This window comes from Tachyglossus aculeatus, chromosome 11, assembly GCF_015852505.1.
Source record: "Tachyglossus aculeatus isolate mTacAcu1 chromosome 11, mTacAcu1.pri, whole genome shotgun sequence".
Classification (NCBI taxonomy): Eukaryota; Metazoa; Chordata; class Mammalia; order Monotremata; family Tachyglossidae; genus Tachyglossus; species Tachyglossus aculeatus.
The window spans coordinates 14,172,566-14,195,184 of NC_052076.1; the positions used below are offsets into that span (position 1 = coordinate 14,172,566).

At 46.9% G+C, this 22,619-nt stretch overlaps 1 protein-coding gene across 1 annotated transcript in view; it reads right to left on the minus strand.

Moving 5' to 3' along the window:
* The window catches only part of SRCIN1 (SRC kinase signaling inhibitor 1), a 118,005-nt gene that overhangs the window by 85,850 nt on the left and 9,536 nt on the right, over positions 1–22,619 (minus strand). The gene's annotated exons all lie outside the window — the stretch shown is intronic.

Consider the following 22,619-nt stretch of genomic DNA (forward strand, 5'->3'; position numbering starts at 1 on the left):
TGGGGTGGGGTGTGAACAAGGTAGTAAACCTCACCCCAAGGGGTGTTGCTGGGCATCCCGATGCATTTATTCTATACTGTATTTTGATTAATCAATCAATCAATCGTATTTATTGAGCACTTACTGTGTGCAGAGCACTGTATTAAGCGCTTGGGAAGTCCAAGTTGGCAACATATAGAGACGGTCCCTACCCAACAGTGGGCTCACAGTCTAAAAGGGGGAGATGGAAAACAAAACCATACTAACAAAATAAAATAAATAGAATAGATCATCATCATCATCATCATCAATCGTATTTATTGAGCACTTACTATGTGCAGAGCACTGTACTAAGCGCTTGGGAAGTACAAATTGGCAACATCTAGAGACAGTCCCTACCCAACAGTGGGCTCACAGTCTAAAAGGGGGAGACAGAGAACAAAACCAAACATACTAACAAAATAAAATAAATAGAATAGATACGTACAAGTAAAATAAACAAATAAATAGAGTAATAATAGTAATAATAACAATGGTTTTTGTTAAGTGCTTACTATGTGCCGGGCACTGTACTAAGCGCTGGGGAGGATACAAGGTGATCAGGTTGTCCCTCGGGGGGCTCACAGTCTGCATCCCCATTTTAATAATGATGGAATTTATTAAGTGCTTACTACGTGCCAAGCAGATGAGGACTGTAACTGAGGACCACAGAATAATAATAATAATAATGATGGCATTTGATTAGCACTTACTAGGTGCGAAGCACTGTTCTAAGCGCTGGGGAGGATACAAGGTGATCAAGTTGTCCCACGGGGGGCTCACAGTCTTCATCCCCACTTTAATAATGATGGAATTTATTAAGTGCTTACTATGTGCCAAGCAGATGAGGACTGTAACTGAGGACCACAGAATAATAATAATGATGGCATTTGGTAAGCGCTTACTAGGTGCGAAGCACTGTTCTAAGCGCTGGGGAGGATACAAGGTGATCAGGTTGTCCCTCGTGGGGCTCACAGTCTGCATCCCCATTTTAATAATGATGGAATTTATTAAGTGCTTACTATGTGCGAAGCAGATGAAGACTGTAACTGAGGACCAGAGAATAATAATAATAATAATGATGGCATTTGTTAAGCACTTACTAGGTGCGAAGCACTGTTCTAAGCGCTGGGGAGCATGCAAGGTGATCAGGTTGTCCCTCGTGGGGCTCACAGTCTTCATCCCCATTTTAATAATGATGGAATTTATTAAGTGCTCACTATGTGCGAAGCAGATGACTGTAACTGAAGACCACAGAATAATAATAATAATAATGATGGCATTTGTTAAGCGCTTACTAGGTGCAAAGCACTGTTTTAAGCGCTGGGGAGGATACAAGGTGATCAGGTTGTCCCTCGGGGGCCTCACATTCTTCATCCCCATTTTAATAATGATGGAATTTATTAAGTGCTTACTATGTGCAAAGCAGATGACTAACTGAAGACCACAGAATAATAATAATAATAATGATGGCATTTGTTAAGTGCTTACTAGGTGCGGAGCACTGTTCTAAGCGCTGGGGAGGATACAAGGTGATCAGGTTGTCCCTCGTGGGGCTCACAGTCTTCATCCCCACTTTAATAATGACGGAATTTATTAAGTGCTTACTATGTGCGAAGCAGATGAGGACTGTAACTGAGGACCACAGAATAATAATAATAATGATGGCATTTGTTAAGCGCTTACTAGGTGTGAAGCACTGTTCTAAGCGCTGGGGAGGATACAAGGTGATCAGGTTGTCCCTCGTGGGGCTCACAGTCTTCATCCCCATTTTAATAATGATGGAATTTATTAAGTGCTCACTATGTGCGAAGCAGATGACTGTAACTGAAGACCACAGAATAATAATAATAATAATGATGGCATTTGTTAAGCGCTTACTAGGTGCAAAGCACTGTTTTAAGCGCTGGGGAGGATACAAGGTGATCAGGTTGTCCCTCGTGGGGCTCACAGTCTTCATCCGCATTTTAATAATGATGGAATTTATTAAGTGCTTACTATGTGCGAAGCAGATGACTGTAACTGAAGACCACAGAATAATAATAATAATAATGATGGCATTTGTTAAGCGCTTACTAGGTGCGGAGCACTGTTCTAAGCGCTGGGGAGGATACAAGGTGATCAGGTTGTCCCTCGTGGGGCTCACAGTTTTAATCCCCATTTTAATAATGGTGGAATTTAAGTGCTTACTATGTGTGAAGCAGATGAGGACTGTAACTGAGGACCACAGAATAATAATAATAATGATGGCATTTGTTAAGCGCTTACTAGGTACGAAGCACTGTTCTAAGCGCTGGGGAGGATACAAGGTGATCAGGTTGTCCCACGGGGGGGGCTCACAGTCTTAATACCCACTTTAATAATGATGGAATTTATTAAGTGCTTACTATGTGCCAAGCAGATGAGGACTGTCACTGAGGACCACAGAATAATAATAATAATGATGGCATTTCTTAAGTGCTTACTAGGTGCGAAGCACTGTTCTAAGCGCTGGGGAGGATACAAGGTGATCAGGTTGTCCCACGGGGGGGCTCACAGTCTTCATTCCCATTTTACAGATGAGGGAACTGAGGCCCAGAGAAGTTGTGACTTGCCCAAAGGTCACACACAGCAGACAAGTGGCAGAGGCGGGATTTGAACCCATGACCTCTGACTCCAAAGCCCGGGCTCTTTCCACTGAGCCACGCTGTTTCTCTAGGAGGAGAAATGGATATGAAGAGGGAGGGGTTTGCAGGCCAGAGGAATTCTCATATTCCCTGTTCCTGCAGAAACGGAGCCTGCAGGGGATGGGAGCGACTTCACTCATTCAATCATACTTACTGAGTGCTTAGTGTGTGCAGAGCACTGTACTAAGCGCTTGGGAGAGTACAGTGGCCTAGTGGCAACAGCACGGACTTGGGAGTCAGAGGACGCGGGTTCTAATCCCGGCCCTGCTACATGTCTGCTGGGTGACCTTGGGCAAGTCGCTGGCCTTCTCTGTGCCTCAGTTACCTCATCTATAAAACGGGATCAAGACTGTGAGCCCCACGTGGAACAACCTGATTACCTCGTATCTACCTCGTATCGTTTCTGAGAAGCAGCGTGGCTCAGTGGAAAGAGCCCGGGCTTTGGAGTCAGCGGTCATGGGTTCAAATCCCGGCTCCGCCAATTGTCAGCTGCGTGACTTTGGGCAAGTCACTTTCATTCATTCATTCATTCAATCCTATTTATTGAGCGCTTACTGTGTGCAGAGCACTGTACTAAGCGCTTGGGAACTACAAGTTGGCAACACATGGAGACGGTCAATCAATCAATCGTATTTATTGAGCGCTTACTGTGTGCAGAGTACTGTACTAAGCGCTTGGGAACTACAAGTTGGCAACACATAGAGACGGTCAATCAATCAATCAATCGTATTTATTGAGCGCTTACTGTGTGCAGAGTACTGTACTAAGCGCTTGGGAAGTACAAGTTGGCAACATATAGAGACAGTCCCTACCCAACAGTGGGCTCACAGTCTAGAAGGGGGAGACAGACAACAAGACAAAACATATTAACAAAATAAAATAAATAGAATAAATATGTACAAATAAAATAAATAATAAATAGAGTAATAAATACGTACAAACATATATCCATATATACAGGTGGTGTGGGGGCTGTGTCCAACCTGGTTATCTTGCATGTACCCTGGTACTTAGTACAGTGCTTGGCACAGAGTACGCGCTTAACGGAAAGCATAATAAGTCACTTAACTTCTCTGTGCCTCAGTTACCTCATCTGGAAAATGGGGATTGACTGTGAGCCCCCCCGTGGGACAACCTGATCACCTTGTAGCCTCCCCAGTGCTTAGAACAGTGCTTCACACATAGTAAGCACTTAACAAATGCCATCATTATTATTATTATTACTCCAGTGCTTAGTACATAGTAAGCTCTTAACAAACACCATAATTATTATTATTATTACAACAGAACAGTAGAACAGACACATCCATTCATTCATTCAATCGTATTTATTGAGCACTTACTGTGTGCACAGCACTGTACTAAGCGCTTGGGAAATACAGGTTGGCAACATATAGAGACGGTCCCTACTCAACAACGGGCTCACAGGCTAGAAGGGGGGGACAGACAACAAAACAAAACATGTGGACAGGTGTTAAGTCATCAGAATAAATAGAAATAAAGCTTGATGCACATTCATTCATTCAATCGTATTTATTGAGCGCTTACTGTGTGCACAGCACTGTACTAAGCGCTTGGGAAGTATAAATTGGCAACATATAGAGACGGTCCCTACTCAACAACAGGCTCACAGTCTAGAAGGGGGAGACAGACAACGAAACAAAACATTCCCTGCCCACAGTGAGCTTATAGGCTAGAGGGGGAGACAGACGTTAATTCACTCATTCATTCATTCAATCGCATTTATTGAGCGCTTACTGTGTGCAGAGCACTGTACTAAGCTCTTGGGAAGTACAAGTTGGCAACATGTAGAGACGGTCCCTACCCAACAGTGGGCTCACAGTCTAGAAGGGTGAGACAGAGAACAAAACAAAACATATTAACAAAATAAAATAAATAGAATATCATCATCATCATCATCAATCGTATTTATTGAGCGCTTACTGTGTGCAGAGCACTGTACTAAGCGCTTGGGAAGTATAAGTTGGTAACATATAGAGACAGTCCCTACCCAGCAGTGGGCTCACAGTCTAAAAGGGGGAGACAGAGAACAAAACCAAACATACTAACAAAATAAAATAGAATAGATATGTACAAGTAAAATAAATAAATAAATAAATAAATAGAGTAATAAATATGTACAAACATATATACATATATACCAGTGCTGTGGGGAAGGGAAGGAGGTGAGATGGGGGGGATGGAGAGGGAGACGAGGGGGAGAGGAAGGAAAGGGCTCAGTCTGGGAAGACCTCCTGGAGGAGGTGAACTCTCAGTAGGGCCTTGAAGAATATGTACAAGTAAAATACATAGAGTAATAAATACATGCAAAAGATCACTATGGCTTAATTATGAAGTAGGATTTGTGCCCTGCCGAGCACAAAATGAGAGTCAAAGGTCATAGTGGAGAAGCAGTGAGGCCTAGTGGAAATACCAAATGCCTGAGAGTCAGAGGACTTGATCCCAGTTCTGCCACTTTGCTGTGTGACCTTGGGCAAGTCGCTCTACTTTTCTGTGCCTCAGTTAATAGAAATCAATAAGTTACAGATACGTTCAAAAGCGTTGTGGGCTGAGGGGGTCAGGATAGGGGACACACACCTCCAACACACACAGAGAATTCCCCAGATTGGGGAAAAACCAGCGGAGGCCCGAGTGGAGGCCAGGGGGAAAGATCTGAACCCAGGTGTCCCTCCATTCATTCATTCAATCGTATTTGTTGAGCGCTTACTGTGTGCAAAGCACTGGACTAAGCACTTGGGAAGTACACGTTGGCAACATATAGAGACGGTCCCTAAAACATTCCCTGCCCACAGTGAGTTTATAGGCTAGAGGGGGAGACAGACGTTAATAGAAATCAATAAATTACGGATACGTTCAAAAGTGTTGTGGGCTGATCAATCAATCAATCGTATTTATTGAGCGCTTACTGTGTGCAGAGCACTGTACTAAGCGCTTGACTGTACTGCACTAAGCGCCAATGGGGTCAGGATAGGGGACACACACCTCCAACACACACAGAGAATTCCCCAGATTGGGGAAAAACCAGTGGAGGCCCGAGTGGAGGCCAGGGGGCAAGATCCGAACCCAGGTGTCCCTCCATTCATTCATTCAATCGTATTTATTGAGCGCTTACTGTGTGCAGAGCACTGTACTAAGCGCTTGGGAAGTACAAGTGGGCAACATATAGAGAGGGTCCCTACTCAACAACGGGCTCACAGTCTAGAAGGGGGAGACAGACAACGAAACAAAACATTCCCTGCCCACAGTGAGCTTATAGGCTAGAGGGGGAGACAGACGTTAATAGAAATCAATAAATTACGGATACGTTCAAAAGCGTTGTGGGCTGATCAATCAATCAATCGTATTTATTGAGTGCTTACTGTGTGCAGAGCACTGAGCTAAGCACTTGACTGTACTGTACTAAGCGCTGTATATATGTATATATGTTTGTACATATTTGTTACTCTATTTATTTTACTTGTACATATCTATTCTATTTATTTTATTTTGTTAGTATGTTTGGTTTTGTTCTCTGTCTCTCCCTTATAGACTGTGAGCCCACTGTTGGATAGGGACTGTCTCTATATGTTGCCAACTTGGACTTCCCAAGTGCTTAGTACAGTGCTCTGCACACAGTAAGCGCTCAATAAATACGATTGATTGATTGATTGATTGATTTTGTTCTCCGTCTCCCCCTTTTAGACTGTGAGCCCACTGTTGGATAGGGACTGTCTCTATATGTTGCCAACTTGGACTTCCCAAGCGCTTAGTACAGTGCTCTGCACACAGTGAGCGCTCAATAAATACGATTGATGATGATGATGATGATGATGGGGTCAGGATAGGGGACACACACCTCCAACACACACAGAGAATTCCCCAGATTGGGGAAAAACCAGTGGAGGCCCGAGTGGAGGCCGGGGGCAAGATCCGAACCCAGGTGTCCCTCCATCAATCAATCAATCAATCAATCGTATTTATTGAGCGCTTACTATGTGCAGAGCACTGTACTAAGCGCTTGGGAAGTACAAATTGGCAACACATAGAGACAGTCCCTACCCAACATCCTCTGATCTGGGGCTCGGGATTGGAGAGGGAGAATCTGCCTTGGAGAAGGAAATAAAAAGCATTCCTGACCTCCCAACCTCACACCCCTCCTAGCCCCACCACTCCTCCATCCCTGCTGAGGCTAATGATTCTTTTATCAATTTATTTTCTTGGAGCGATGCGGAGCCGGAGCTGGAGGAGAGCCAGAATCCCATTCCCAGAGGGGGATTCAGGGAGGTGGTGGGAAAAGAGAGGGAAGGGTGCCTGCCGCCGCAGTAAGCCGGGAGAGGATCCTCTGCCGGGGGTGGGAAGTGGCAGGTTATTTACTTTTTGAGGAAATGGTAATTTTAATTAAGAGGCAGACGAGCGTGCTACAGATTGTCTCCGGGCTCCGAGTTATTAAAAACCCATTGGCAGCAGTGGTTCTTCCTCCCCGCCGGGGCTGGCAAGGATTCATCCATTCAATCGTATTTATCGAGCGCTTACTGCGTGCAGGGCACTGGACTAAGCGCTTGGGAAGCACAAATCGGCAACAGACAGAGGTGGTCCCAACAATGGGCTCGCAGTGTAGAAGGGGGAGACAGACAACAAAACAAAACAGGTAGAAAGGTGACACAAAACAGGTAGAAAGGTGACACAACACATAGATTGCGGCAGTGCGCTACACCCCGCGTGGATTCTGCTTTCCAAACCTGATTTGGGGTTCGGCCCAGGGCAACTAGAGAAGCGGGGTGGCTCAGTGGAAAAGAGCACGGGCTTCGGCGTCAGAGGTCATGGGTTCAAATCCCGGCTCGGCCGGTTGTCAGCTGTGTGACTTTGGGCAAGTCACTTCACTTCTCTGGCCCTCAGTTACCTCATCTGGAAAATGGGGATGAAGACTGTGAGCCCCCCCCGTGGGATGACCTGATCACCTTGTAAACTCCCCAGCGCTTAGAACAGTGCTTGGCACATAGGAAGCGCTTAATAAATGCCATTATTATTATTATTATTGTCTTCCTTGTCTTCTGCCCGCTGCCAATTGAATAACCAGGGGGCATTTCACACGGATTTCCGTTCCATGTAAACTCCCTCTAGATTGTAAACTCGCCGTGGGCAGGGAATGCGTCTGTTATATTGTTATGCTGTACTATCAATCAATCAATCAATCAATCAATCGTATTTATTGAGCGCTTACTGTGTGCAGAGCACTGTACTAAGCGCTTGGGAAGTACAAGCTGGCAACATCTAGAGACAGTCCCTACCCAACAGTGGGCTCACAGTCTAGAAGGGGGAGACAGAGAACGAAACCAAACATACTAACAAAATAAAATAAAGAGAATAGATAGGTACAAGTAAAATAAATAAATAAATAGAGTAATAAATATGTACAAGCATATATACACACACAAACACACACACACACACACACATATATATATATCATCATCAATCGTATTTATTTACTATCAAGTGCTTAGTTGAGCGCTCTGCACACAGTTAAGTGCACAATAAATAGGATTGATGGATTGAAGGATGGCAGGAGGGTGGATGGGCGGCTGAGGTTGTGGGGTTGGGGGGGCTGAGGACCCCCTCATCCAGGGGCGGGAAGGGGAGGCCGCAGGCAAGGAAGACCACTCGGAGAAGCAGCGTGGCTCAGTGGAAAGAGCCCGGGCTTTGGAGTCAGAGGTCACGGGTTCGAATCCCGGCTCCACCACAAATCTGCTGTGTGACCTCGGGCAAGTCACTTAACTTCTCTGAGCCTCAGTGACCTCATCTGTAAAAATGGGGATGAAGACTGTGAGCCCCACGTGGGACAACCTGATCACACTGTATCCCCCCCAGCCAGCGCTTAGAACAGTGCTTTGCACCTAGTAAGCGCTTAACAAATGCCATCATTATTATTATTATTATACAAGCAAGAAGGTTGGGGGAGACACAGGGGTGGATGGGGGGGGTCTCTGAAGGGGGAGGTGGGGGGCTGCTTTAACCAGGGGTCAGGTGGGTTCTTGGGGGGGATCCCTTCCCCTGTGACCTAAGTACCCCTCCCTTTCCCCCACCTCCCCTCACACGTCACGCACAACGGAGACGGGGGTAGGGGCAAAATCAGTCAATCGATCGTATTTATTGAGCGCTTACTGTGTGCAGAGCACTGTACTGAGCGCTTGGGAAGTCCAAGTTGGCAACGTATAGAGACGGTCCCTACCCCATAGTGGGCTCAAAATCTCACCTGTCCCCCCCCCCGGCCCGCCCGCCAGCCCTGAAGGAGAATCAGGATGTCGGAGGTGGACACCCCCAAGCTTGGGACCCTCACCCCACTGCCACCGAGAAGCAGTGTGGCCCAGTGGAGAGAGCCCGGGCCTGGGACTCACAAAGATCTGGGTTTTCATCCCAGCTCCGCCACTTGTCTGCCGACAAAATAAATGTATTTATTTTGTTCGTATGTTTGGTTTTGTTCTCTGTCTCCCCCTTTTAGACTGTGAGCCCGCTGGTGGGTAGGGACTGTCTCTATATGTTGCCAATTTGTACTTCCCAAGCGCTTAGTACAGTGCTCTGCACAGAGTAAGCGCTCAATAAATATGATTGATTGATTGATTGATTGCTGAGTGACCTTGGGCAAGACACTTCCCGTCTCTGGGCCTCAGCTCTCTCATTACTTGTACATCTCTATTCTATTTAGTTTATTTTGTTAATATGTTTCGTTTTGTTGTCCGTCTCCCCCTTCTAGACTGTGAGCCCGCTGTTGGGTAGGGACCGTCTCTAGATGTTGCCAACTTGGACTTCCCAAGCGCTTAGTACAGTGCTCTGCACACAGTAAGTGCTCAATAAATACGATTGATTGATTGATCTGTAAAATGGGGGTTAAGACCTCTTCCTCCCTTCAAGGCCCTACTGAGAGCTCACCTCCTCCAGGAGGCCTTCCCAGACTGATCCCCCTCCTTCCTCTCCCCTTCTGCCTTACCTCCTTCCCCTCCCCACAGCACCTGTATAGATGTTTGTACGTATTTATTACTCTATTTATTTATTTTATTTGTACATATTTATTCTAATTATTTTATTTTGTTAATATGTTTTGTTCTCTGTCTCCCCCTTCTAGACTGTGAGCCCGCTGTTGGGTAGGGACCGTCTCTAGATGTTGTCAACTTGGACTTTCCAAGGGCTTAGTACAGTGCTCTGCATACGGTAAGCACTCAATAAATATGATTGAATGAATGAATGAATGAATGAATGTGAACCCCACGGGGGACAGGGACTGTGTGTCCAACCTGATTATCATCTCGAATCTCCCCCAGCGCTTACGACAGTGCTCTGCACACAGTAAGCGCTCAATAAATACGATTGAATGAATGAATGAATGAATGAATGTGAACCCCACGGGGGACAGGGACTGTGTCCAACCTGATTATCTCGATTCTCCCCCAGCACTTAGGACAGTGCTCTGCACACAGTAAGCGCTCAATAAATATGACTGAATGAATGAATGAATAAATGTGAACCCCATGGGGGACAGGGACTGTGTGTCCAACCTGATTATCATCTCGAATCTCCCCCAGCGCTTAGGACAGTGCTCTGCACACAGTAAGCGCTCAATAAATACAATTGAATGAATGAATGAATGAATGTGAACCCCATGGGGGACAGGGACTGTGTCCAACCTGATTATCTCGATTCTCCCCCAGCACTTAGGACAGTGCTCTGCACACAGTAAGCGCTCAATAAATACGACTGACTGAATGAATGAATGAATGCGTGGCAGAGCAGGGATTAGAACCCAGGTCCTTCTAACTCCCAGGCCCGTGGTTTAACCACTAGGCCACGCTGCTGCTCGTTGAACTTGAGGCGCTGGTGGGATGTCCAAGCGCTCAGTCCAGTGCTCTGCACACAGTAGGCGCTCAATAAATCCGGTTGAATGACTGCAGGAGCGAATCCTCATCATCACTGCCACGCTGTCCTGCAGGCCTGACTCCAGGCCGCCGCACCTCCGCGCCCTGGCCGCCCTCTCCTCTCCCTGCCGGGTCAGGGGGAGTGGGCTGAGCGTCGAGGATGGGATGGACGCCCACGGCGGGGAAGTCGGGGGCTGGGGGGGGGGGAGCTGGGCCTCTCCCCACGCTTACTGACCTGGAGACTTTAAACAAAGGGAACAGAGTCCGGGCTGCTTGTCTCCCGCCGCGTGCCGGAGCCCTGGGTGAGGACAGGAAAGGAGGACACTTAAGACCGAGGCTCCGGGGACCCCGGTTTTCCGGAGGGCGGGCGGACGCGGACACTCGGACAACACCACCGGACACCACAGGGGAGACAAGACTCAGGCAGGCGGCGGGCGGTGGCGGGCGGCCATCCTTTTTTTAATGGCAATTTTTAAGCGCTTACTACGTGCCAGGCGCCGTTCTAAGCGCTGGGGTAGATACAAGCTAAGGTTGGACACCGTCCCTGCCCCACGCGGGGCTCACAGTCTTTGTTGTCTACCAGCAAACTTGGCATCATCATCATCAACCGTATTTATTGAGCGCTTACTGTGTGCACGGCACCGTACTAAGCGCTTGGGAAGTACAAATTGGCAACATATAATTGTCATGCCAAATGGGCTTTTAGACTGTGAGCCCACTGCTGGGTAGGGACTGTCTCTATATGTTGCCAATTTGTACTTCCCAAGCGCTTAGTACAGTGCTCTGCACATAGTAAGCGCTCAATAAATACGATTGATGATGATGATGATGATGGGCTTGGCATGACTGACTCCACCTCGTGCATACCAACAGTAACCGGGCCCGCCTTTTCGACCGTGAGCCCGCTGTCGGGTAGGGACTGTCTCCAGATGTTGCCAACTTGGACTTCCCAAGCGCTTAGTCCAGTGCTCTGCACACAGGAAGCGCTCGATAAATAGGATTGAATGAATGAATGAACGTGTCGGGTTATGTTAAGGGAAAATTTACTATTTTTAGACCCTGGATTGAAAGCCATGGGATGTGAGGGCCTCCCTACGTAATCAAGATAGTTCTGAGGCTGTGATTCAGGGCGTGTTATTATCCTCCTGAAAATGGTGCACGCATCTGTATCTATAACGTTTGTGATCTGTGACCCATCCCTATGGCCCTAATGACCATACCTTAAATCATCTATTATAAATTATTTATGGTAATTATCTGTCTTCCCCCCCCCCCAGACTGTAAGCTCGTTGTGGGCAGGGAATGTGTCTGCAAATTCTGTCACGTCGTACTCTCCCAAGCGCTCAGTACAGTGTCTGTACATAGTAAGCACTCGATAAATACCATTGATCGATCGATCAAGGCCCTACTGAGAACTCACCTCCTCCAGGAGGCCTTCCCAGACTGAGCCCCCTCCTTCCTCTCCTCCTCCTCCCCCTCCCCACCCCCCCGCCTTACCTCCTTCCCCTCCCCACAACACCTATATATATGTATATATGTTTGTACGTATTTATTACTCTATTTTATTTGTACATATTTATTGTATTTATTTTATTTTGTTAATATGTTTTGTTTTGTTGTCTGTCTCCCCCTTCTAGACTGTGAGCCCGCTGTTGGGTAGGGACCGTCTCCATATGTTGCCAACTTGGACTTCCCAAGCGCTTAGTCCAGTGCTCTGCACACAGTAGGCGCTCAATAAATACAATTGAATGAATGAATGAATGATGAACAGTAACCCTTTACTTTGTGCAGACCAAAGCACTCCAGTGTTTGTCAAGTAACATTGACCAAAGTGGCCCCTCTCTGTCTGGAATGTCCCCATCCTGTGTTGACCGTTATCTCCTGATGACATCTTGTAAACGGGGATTTTAACACTAACCAAACCATGGCAAGCAAACGGTTTGTATCATCATTTCTCCTCCTCCTCCCACCCCGTGCTCAATAAATACCACTGATTGACAGTACTCAGACACAATTTTCTCCTCCTCCTCCTCTCACCTCGTGCTCAGTAAATACCACCGATTGATCGACAGTACTCGGACACAATTTTCTCCTCCCCCTCCTCTCACCTCGTGCTCAGTAAATACCACCGATTGATCGACAGTACTCGGACACAATTTTCTCCTCCTCCTCCTCTCACCTCGTGCTCAATAAATACCACCGATTGATCGACAGTACTCGGACACAATTTTCTCCTCCTCCCCTCACCTCATGCTCAATAAATACCACTGATTGATCGATAGTACTCAGACACAATTTTCTCCTCCTCCTCTCACCTCATGCTCAATAAATACCACTGATTGATCGATAGTACTCAGACACAATTTTCTCCTCCCCCTCCTCTCACCTAGTGCTCAATAAACACCACCGATTGATCGACAGTACTCAGACACAATTTTCTCCTCCTCCTCCTCTCACCTCGTGCTCAATAAATACCACCAATTGATCGACAGTACTCGGACACAATTTTCTCCTCCTCCCCTCACCTCATGCTCAATAAATACCACTGATTGATCGATAGTACTCAGACACAAATTTCTTCTCCTCCTCACACCTTGTGCTCAATAAATACCACTGATTGATTGATAGTACTCAGACACAATTTTCTCCTCCTCCTCCTCACACCTCATGCTCCATAAATACCACCTATTGATTGATAGTACTCGGACACAATTTTCTCCTCCTCCTCTCACCCCGTGCTCAATAAATACCACCGATTAATTGATAGTACTCGGACACAATTTTCTCCTCCTCCTCCTCCCACTTTGTGCTCAATAAATACCACTGATTGATCGACAGTTCTCAGACACAATTTTCTCCTCCTCCTCCTCTCACCTCGTGCTTAAAAAATACCACTGATCGATCGAAAGTACTCGGACACAATTTTCTCCTCCTCCTCCTCTCACCTCTCTGGCGGAGATTTCTCAATCTTCTTTGCCAACTCCTCTTCTGTGTCCCATTCCCTACCTGTGTCCCATTCCCTAACTGTAGAAGCAGCGTGGCTCAGTGGAAAGAGCCCAGGCTTTGGAGTCAGAGGTCATGGGTTCAAATCCCGGCTCCGCCAACTGTCAGCTGTGTGACTTTGAGCAAGTCACTTCACTTCTCTGTGCCTCAGTTCCCTCATCTGGAAAATGGGGATTAAAACTGTGAGCCCCCCGTGGGACAACCTGATCACCTTGTAACTTCCCCAGCGCTTAGAACAGTGCTTTGCACATAGTAAGCGCTTAACAGATACCATTATTATTATTATTATTTGGAGTCAGAGGTCATGGGTTCGAATCCCGGCTCAGCCGCATGTCCGCTGTGTGACTTTGGGCAAGTCTCTTTTTAGACTGTGAGCCCACTGTTGGGTGGGGACTGTCTCTATATGTTGCCAACTTGTACTTCCCAAGCGCTTAGTACAGTGCTCTGCACACAGTAAGCGCTCAATAAATACGACTGATTGATTGATTGATTCTCTGGGCCTCAGGGACCTCATCTGGAAAATGGGGATGAAGACTGGGAGCCCCCCGTGGGACAACCTGATCACTCTGTATCCCCCCCAGCGCTTAGAACAGTGCTTTGCACATAGTAAGCGCTTAACAAATGCCATCGTTGTTGTTGTGGGGGTCCCTCAAGGCTCAGTTCTGGGTTCCCACTCCTTCTCAATCCACACCCACTCCCTTGGGGATCTCTCATGGCTTCAGTTGCCATTTCTCTGTGGATAATTCCCACATCTATCTCTCCAAGCCCCACGTCTCTCCTTCCTTCATCAATCATCAATCGTATTTATTGAGCGCTTACTATGTGCAGAGCACTGTACTAAGCACTTGGGAAGTACAGATTGGCAACATATAGAGACAGTCCCTACCCAACAGTGGGCTCACAGTTCCTTCTCAGCATCCTCGCAGATCCAACTTCCATGTCACCTCTACACGGACATTCATTCATTCATTCAATTGTATTTATTGAGCGCTTACTGTGTGCAGAGCACTGGACTGAGCGCTTGGACATCCCACCAGCGCCTCAAGTTCAACGAGAAGCAGCGTGGCCTAGTGGTTAAACCACGGGCCTGGGAGTTAGAAGGACCTGGGTTCTAATCCCGGCTCTGCCATGCATTCATTCATTCATTCATTCAATCGTATTTATTGAGCACTTACTGTGTGCAGAGCACTGGCAAATGTTGCCAATTTGTACTTCCCAAGCGCTTAGTACAGTGCTCTGCACACAGTAAGCGCTCAATAAATATGATTGATGATGATGATGATGATCGACTATCTGCTCTGTGGCCCTGGGCAAGTCACTTTCCTCATGGCTCAGTGGCAAGAGCCCGGCCTTTGGAGTCAGAAGTCGTGGGTTCTAATCCCGGCCCCACCGCTTGTCAGCTGTGTGGCCTTGGGCAAGTCACTTAGCTTCTCTGAGCCTCAGTTCCCTCATCTGTAAAATGGGGCTGCAGACCGTGAGCCCCACGTGGGACAACCTGATCACCTTGTATCTACCCCAGCGCTTAGAACAGTTAGTAAGCGCTTAACAAATACCAACATTATTATTATTATTCTCTGTGACTCAGTTAACTCATCTGCAAAATGGGGATTAAGACCGTGGGGCCCCAAGGGGGACAGGGACTGTATCCACCCCATTGCTTAGTACAGTGTCTGGGACATAGTAAGTCATAGTAAGCGCTCAACAAATATCATTTTTTTAATAAAAGTCCAAAACTAAACCCCCTATCATTCCTCCCAAATGACTCCCTTCTAGACTGTGAGCCCACTGTCGGGCAGGGACCGTCTCTACGTGTTGCCAACTTGGACTTCCCAAGCGCGCTTAGTCCAGTGCTCTGCACACAGTAAGCGCTCAATAAATACGATTGATCGATTGATTTCCTCCACCTAAGCTTCCCCTCGCTGTTGACAACACCCACGACGCCTCTCTCCCGCCTGTCGCCAGATTCTGCTCGTTGTTCCTTCACGTTCATTCACTCAATCGTATTTATTGAGCGCTTACTGTGTGCCGAGCACTGCACTAAGCGCTCGGGAAGTCCAAGTTGGCAACATATAGAGACGGTCCCTACCGACCTCTCCGGAATCTGCCCTGTCCTCTCCATCCAAACTGCTCCGATGCTGTTCCAGGGAGCCGTCGGATCCCGACTCGACTACACAAGGAGCCTCCTCACAGACCTCTCTGCCTCCGGCCTCGCCCCTCGCCGGTCCTGACTCCACTCTTGCCTCCCCTCTTCCCCAGAACCTCCCAAGTTTGTCCAGCCCTTTCCGCATCAAAAAGAAACCGCCGACCCTCAGCTTTAAGGCATTTAATCAGTTCTCTCCTTCCTACTTATTCTCCTAATTTAGGAGAAAGCAGCGTGGCTCAGTGGAAAGAGCCCGGGCTCTGGAGTCGGAGGTCATGGGTTCAAATCCCAGCTCCGTCAGCTGGGTGACTTTGGGCAAATCAATTCACTTCTCTGGGCCTCAGTTCCCTCATCTGGAAAATGGGGATGAAGACTGTGAGCCCCCCTGTGGGACAACCTGATCGCCTTGTAACCTCCCCAGCGCTTAGAACAGCGCTTTGCAAATAGTAAGCGCTTAATAAATGCCTTCATCATCATTATTAAGGCCCTGCTGAGAGCTCACCTCCTCCAGGAGGCCTTCCCAGACTGAGCCCCTTCTTTCCTCTCCCCCTCGTCCCCCTCTCCATCCCCCCGTCTTACCTCCTTCCCTTCCCCACAGCACCTGTATATATGGTTGTACATATTTATTACTCTATTTATTTATTTATTTATTTATTTATTTTACTTGTACATTTCTATCCTATTTATTTTATTTTTTTGGTATGTTTGGCTTTGTTCTCTGCCTCCCCCTTTTAGACTGTGAGCCCACTGTTGGGTAGGGACTGTCTCTATGTGTTGCCAATTTGTACTTCCCAAGCGCTTAGTACAGTGCTCTGCACATAGTAAGTGCTCAATAAATACGATTGATTGATTGATTGATTGATTATTATTATTATTCATTTAATAATCGAATTGCCATTGTTATTATTATTATACCACGTCTTTGTTCTCTAGGACTTCTGAAAGGTGTAATAATAATAATAATAATAATGTCTAGGGGTAAGGACCTGTCGTCCTCTAGACTGTAAGCTCGTTGTGGGCAGGGACTGTGTCTCTTTATTGTTGTATTGTACACTCCCAAGCGCTTAGTATACAGTGCTCCGCACCCAGGACATGCTCACCCTGCCATACCTCCTTCCCCTCCCCACAGCACCTGTATATATGTATATATGTTTGTACGTATTTATTACTCTATTTATTTTATTTGTACATATTTATTCTATTAATTTTATTCGGTTAATATGTTTTGTTTTGTTGTCTGTCTCCCCCTTCTAGACTGTGAGTAAACGCTTAATAAATGCCATTATTATTATTATTATTATTATTATTATTATTATTATTATTACTTATCTTTCTTCCTCTCCCACACCTCCCCAGCTCGAACGCTTCGCTCCCCCGGAGTCATCCAACCTGCTGTGCTTCAGTCGTTTCGCTCAGTGCCAACTTTTTCTTCACTCCCTCCTTCCCTCCCGGAATGACCTCCCCCTTTTTATCTGACAGATGGTAATAATAAGAAGAAACACAACAATAACAATAATTATAGTGACTGTGAGCGCCCACAGAAAGGGCTCAATAAGTAGGATTGGATGAATAATGGTGACTAATATTAGCGCCGTCCCCATCGTCCAGGTCCTTCTGAAATCACATCTCCTCCAGGATGTCTTCCCTGATCAATTTCTCAACTTCCCCACCCTATTCCACCGCCAACCGCCTCTTAAACTGCCTCTTCTTACGAGAGTAAGCGCTCAATAAATACGATTGAATGAATGAATGAGAAGCAGCGTGGCTCAGTGGAAGGAGCCCGGGCTTTGGAGTCAGAGGTCAGGGGTTCAAATCCCGGCTCCGCCAGCTGTCAGCTGGGTGACTCTGGGCGAGTCACTTCACTTCTCTGGGCCTCAGTGACCTCATCTGGAAAATGGGGATGAAGACTGGGAGCCCCCCGTGGGACAACCTCATCACCTTGTAGGCTCCCCAGCGCTTAGAACAGTGCTTTGCACATAGTAAGCGCTTAACATTACTCTATTTATTTATTTTACTTGTACATACCTATTCTATTTATTTTATTTTGTTAGTATGTTTGGTTTTGTTCTCTGTCTCCCCCTTTTAGACATATTTATTGCTCTATTTATTTATTTATTTTACTCGTACATAGCTATTCTATTTATTTTATTTTGTTAGTATGTTTGGTTTTGTTCTCTGCCTCCCCCTTTCAGACATATTTATTACTCTATTTATTTATTTATTTATTTTACTTGTACACACCTATTCCATTTATTTTATTTTGTTAGTATGCTTGGTTTTGTTCTCTGTCTCCCCCTTTTAGACATATTTATTACTCTATTTATTTATTTATTTATTTTACTTGTACATAGCTATTCTATTCATTTTATTTTGTTAGTATGCTTGGTTTTGTTCTCTGTCTCCCCCTTTTAGACGTATTTATTACTCCATTTATTTATTTATTTTACTTGTACATAGCTATTCGATTTATTTTATTTTGTTAGTATGTTTGCTTTTGTTCTCTGTCTCCCCCTTTTAGACGTATTTATTACTCCATTTATTTATTTATTTTACTGGCACATACCTATTCTATTTATTTTATTTTGTTAGTATGTTTGGTTTGGCTCTCTGCCTCCCCTTTTTAGACTGTGAGCCCACTGGTGGGCAGGGACTGTCTCTCTATGTTGCCAGCTTGGACTTCCCAAGCGCTTAGTCCAGTGCCCTGCACACAGTAAGCGCTCAATAAATACGATTGATTGACTCATTCATTCATTCAATCGTATTTATTGAGCGCTTACTGTGTGCAGAGCACTGGACTAAGCGCTTGGGAAGTCCAAGTTGGCAACATCTAGAGACGGTCCCTACCCAGCAGCGGGCTCACAGTCTAGGAGGGGGAGACGGACGACAAAACAAAACATATTAACGAAATAAAATAAATAGAATTTTGATTGATTGATTGATTAACAAATGCCATCATCATCATTAAACCCTTCTTTGTCACCTAGGCGCCCAAGGCATTCACGTCACTGCCTCTCCACGGCACTTAGGCCACATTTTTACACTCCACTGCTTCCCCCTCACTGCAACTTGTTTCAATTTATGCCATTTGATTGTAAATTCCACGAGGGCAGAGATCATGTTTTACAAACTCCCCCGAGCCCTCGGTGCAGTGCTCGGCACGCAGCAAGCGCTAAAAACATTACTGATTGAAGAATTGATTGACGGTTGTGCTAGCCGCGGCCTCCCTCAATCAATCAAGCAATTTGTTTTTGGTTTGGGTTTTTTTTTTATGGTATTTATTGAGCGCTTACTGCGTGCACAGCACTGTACTAAGCGCTTGGGAGGTACAAGTCGGCAACATATAGAGACTCAACAACGGGCTCACGGTCTAGAAGGGGGAGACGGGCAACAAAACAAAACATTCCCTGCCCACAGTGAGCTTACAGGCTAGAGGGGGAGACAGACGTTAATAGAAATAAATAAATTACGGATACGTTCAAAAGCGTTGTGGGCGGATCAATCAATCAATCAATCGTATTTATTGAGCGCTTACTGTGTGCAGAGCACTGTACTATGGTATGTAATAATAATAATAATGATGGCATTTGTTAAGCGCTTACTGTGTGCAGAGCACTGTTCTTAAGCGCTGGGGTGGGGGACACACAAGGTGATCAAGTTATCCCACGTGGGGCCCACAGTCTTAATCCCCATTTTACAGATGAGGTAACTGAGGCTTAGAGAAGTTAAGTGACTTGCCCGAGGTCACACAGCAGACATGGCGGAGTTGGGATTCGAACCCGTAACCTCTGACTCCAAAGCCCGGGCTCTTTCCACTGAGACACGCTGCTTCTCTAGGTGTTAAGTGCTTACTGTGTTAAGTGCTGGAGTCGATACAAGCTCATCAGGTTGGACGCAGTCTCTGTCCTACATGGGGCTCACAGTCTTAATCTGTGCGGCTCAGTGGGAGTCAGAGGTCACGGGTTCGAATCCCGGCTCCGCCAACTGTCAGCTGTGTGACCTGGGGCAAGTCACTTAGCTTCTCTGGGCCTCAGTTCCCTCACCTGTAAAATGGGGATTAAGACTGTGAGCCCCATGTGGGACAACCTGATCACCTTGCATCCTCCCCAGCGCTTAGAACAGTGCTTTGCACATAGGAAGCGCTTAGAGAAGCAGTGTGGCTCAGTGGAAAGAGCGCGGGCTTTGGAGTCAGGAGTCATGGGTTTGAATCCTGGCTCTGTCAACTGTCAGCTGTGTGACCTTGGGCAAGTCACTTAGCTTCTCTGTGCCTCAGTTACCTCACCTGCAAAATGGGGATTAAGATTGTGAGCCCCACGTGGGACAACCTGATCACCTTGCATCCTCCCCAGCGCTTAGAACAGTGCTTTGCACATAGGAAGCGCTTAAAAGCGCTTAGAGGAGCAGCGCGGCTCAGTGGAAAGAGCGCGGGCTTTGGAGTCAGGGGTCATGGGTTCGAATCCTGGCTCTGCCAACTGTCAGCTGTGTGACCTTGGGCAAGTCACTTCACTTCTCTGGGCCTCAGTTCCCTCATCTGTAAAATGGGGATTAAGACTGTGTGCCCCCGTGGGACAACCTGATCTCCTTGTACCTCCCCAGTGCTTAGAACAGTGCTTTGCACATAGGAAGAGCTTAAAAGCGCTTAGAGAAGCAGCGTGGCTTAGTGGAAAGAGCGCGGGCTTTGGAGTCAGGAGTCATGGGTTTGAATCCTGGCTCTGTCAACTGTCAGCTGTGTGACCTTGGGCAAGTCACTTCACTTCTCTGGGCCTCAGTTACCTCACCTGTAAAATGGGGATTAAGACTGTGAGCCCCATGTGGGACAACCTGATCACCTTGCATCCTCCCCAGCGCTTAGAACAGTGCTTTGCACACAGGAAGTGCTTAAAAGCGCTAGAGAAGCAGTGTGGCTCAGTTGAAAGTGCGCGGGCTTTGGAGTCAGGGGTCATGGGTTCGAATCCTGGCTCCGCCAACTGTCAGCTGTGTGACTTTGGGCAAGTCACTTCACTTCTCTGGGCCTCAGTTACCTCATCTGTAAAATGGGGATTAAGACTGTGAGCCCCCCGTGGGACAACCTGATCACCTTGTAATCTCCCCAGGGCTTAGAACAGTACTTTGCACATAGTAAGCGCTTAACAAATGCCATCATCATCATTATTATTATTATTATTCATTTAATCATTACTGCGTGCTTACTGTGTGCAGAGCACTGTACTAAGCGTTTGGGAGAGTACGATATAACAATAAACAGATACATTTCCTGCCCCCAGTGAGTTTACAGATTAGAGGAACAGGTTTGCTTTAGGTAGGATTTGAGGGAGGGGAGAAGGGAGGGGCTGAGTTGGAGCTGAGAAGCAGCGTGGCTCAGTGGAAAGAGCCCGGGCTCTGGAGTCAGAGGTCATGGGTTCAAATCCCAGCTCTGTGTGACTTTGGGCAAGTCATTTAACTTCTCTGTGCCTCAGTTCCCTCATCTGTAAAATGGGGATTAAGACTGTGAGCCCCCCGTGGGACAACCTGATCACCTTGTATCCTCCCCAGCGCCTAGAACGGTGCTCTGCACATAGTAAGCGCTTAACAAATGCCACCGTTATTATTATTATTATTATTCATTTAATCATTACTGAGCGCTTACTGTGTGCAGAGCACTATACTAAGCGTTTGGGACAGTATGATATAAAAATAAACAGATATATTTCCTGCCCCCAATGAGCTTACAGATTAGAGGAACAGGTTTGCTTTAGGTAGGATTTGACGGAGGGGAGAAGGGAGGGGCAGAGTTGGCTCTGAGAAGCAGCGTGGCTCAGTGGAAAGAGCCCAGGCTTTGGAGTCAGAGGTCAGGGGTCATGGGTTCAAATCCCAGTTCTGCCAACTGTCAGCCGTGTGACTTTGGGCAAGTCATTTAACTTCTCTGTGCCTCAGTTCCCTCACCTGTAAAATGGGGATTAAGACTGTGAGCCCCCCGTGGGACAACCTGATCCCCTTGTATCCTCCCCAGCGCTTAGAACGGTGCTCTGCACATAGTAAGCGCTTAACAAATGCCATCGTTATTATTGTTATTCCTTTAATCACTACTGAGCGCTTACTGTGTGCGGAGCACTGTACTAAGCGCTCGGGACAGTACGATATAACAATAAACAGATACATTTCCTGCCCCCAGTGAGCTTACAGATTAGAGGGACAGGTTTGCTTTAGGTAGGATTTGAGGGAGGGGAGAATCAATCAATCAATCGTATTTATTGAGCGCTTACTGTGTGCAGAGCACTGTACTAAGCGCTTGGGAAGTCCAAGTTGGCAACATATAGAGACAGTCCCGACCCAACAGTGGGCTCGCAGTCTAAAAGACAGGAGAACCGCCGCTCACCCTCCCACCCGCTGACCCCCCAAAGTAGGCATGGCCAGCGATGGCCAGCGAAGCAGGGGGGAGGAGAGAGGTGTCCCCAGTTGGACGGGAGCAGGGGGAGCTGGGGGGAGGCGGGGCCTCATTCATTCATTCAATCGTACTTATTGAGCGCTCACTGTGTGCAGAGCACTGTACTAAGCGCTTGGGAAGTCCAAGTTGGCACCTGTGAAATGGGAAGAGGAAAAGGATGGAGAGGGGGAAAGGAGAGAGGAGAAGGGGAGAAGAGTGAAAGGGAAAGGGGGGTGGTCTGTCTGTCTACCAACTCTGTTGTCCTCTTCCTAGCGCTTAGTACAGTGCTCGGCACACGGTGAGCGCTCAGCGAACACCGCTGATCGATTGGTTGATTGGTGGGAGGGAGGAGGAGTGGTGGAGGCCGGAGGACTGTCTCCGGGACCCCTTCCTTGCCCCGTTACTGTAGACAAAGCCGGGCTGGCCGCCCGCGGCTGGGTGGCAGCAGGAGCCAGGATAATAATAATAATAACAATAATAATAAT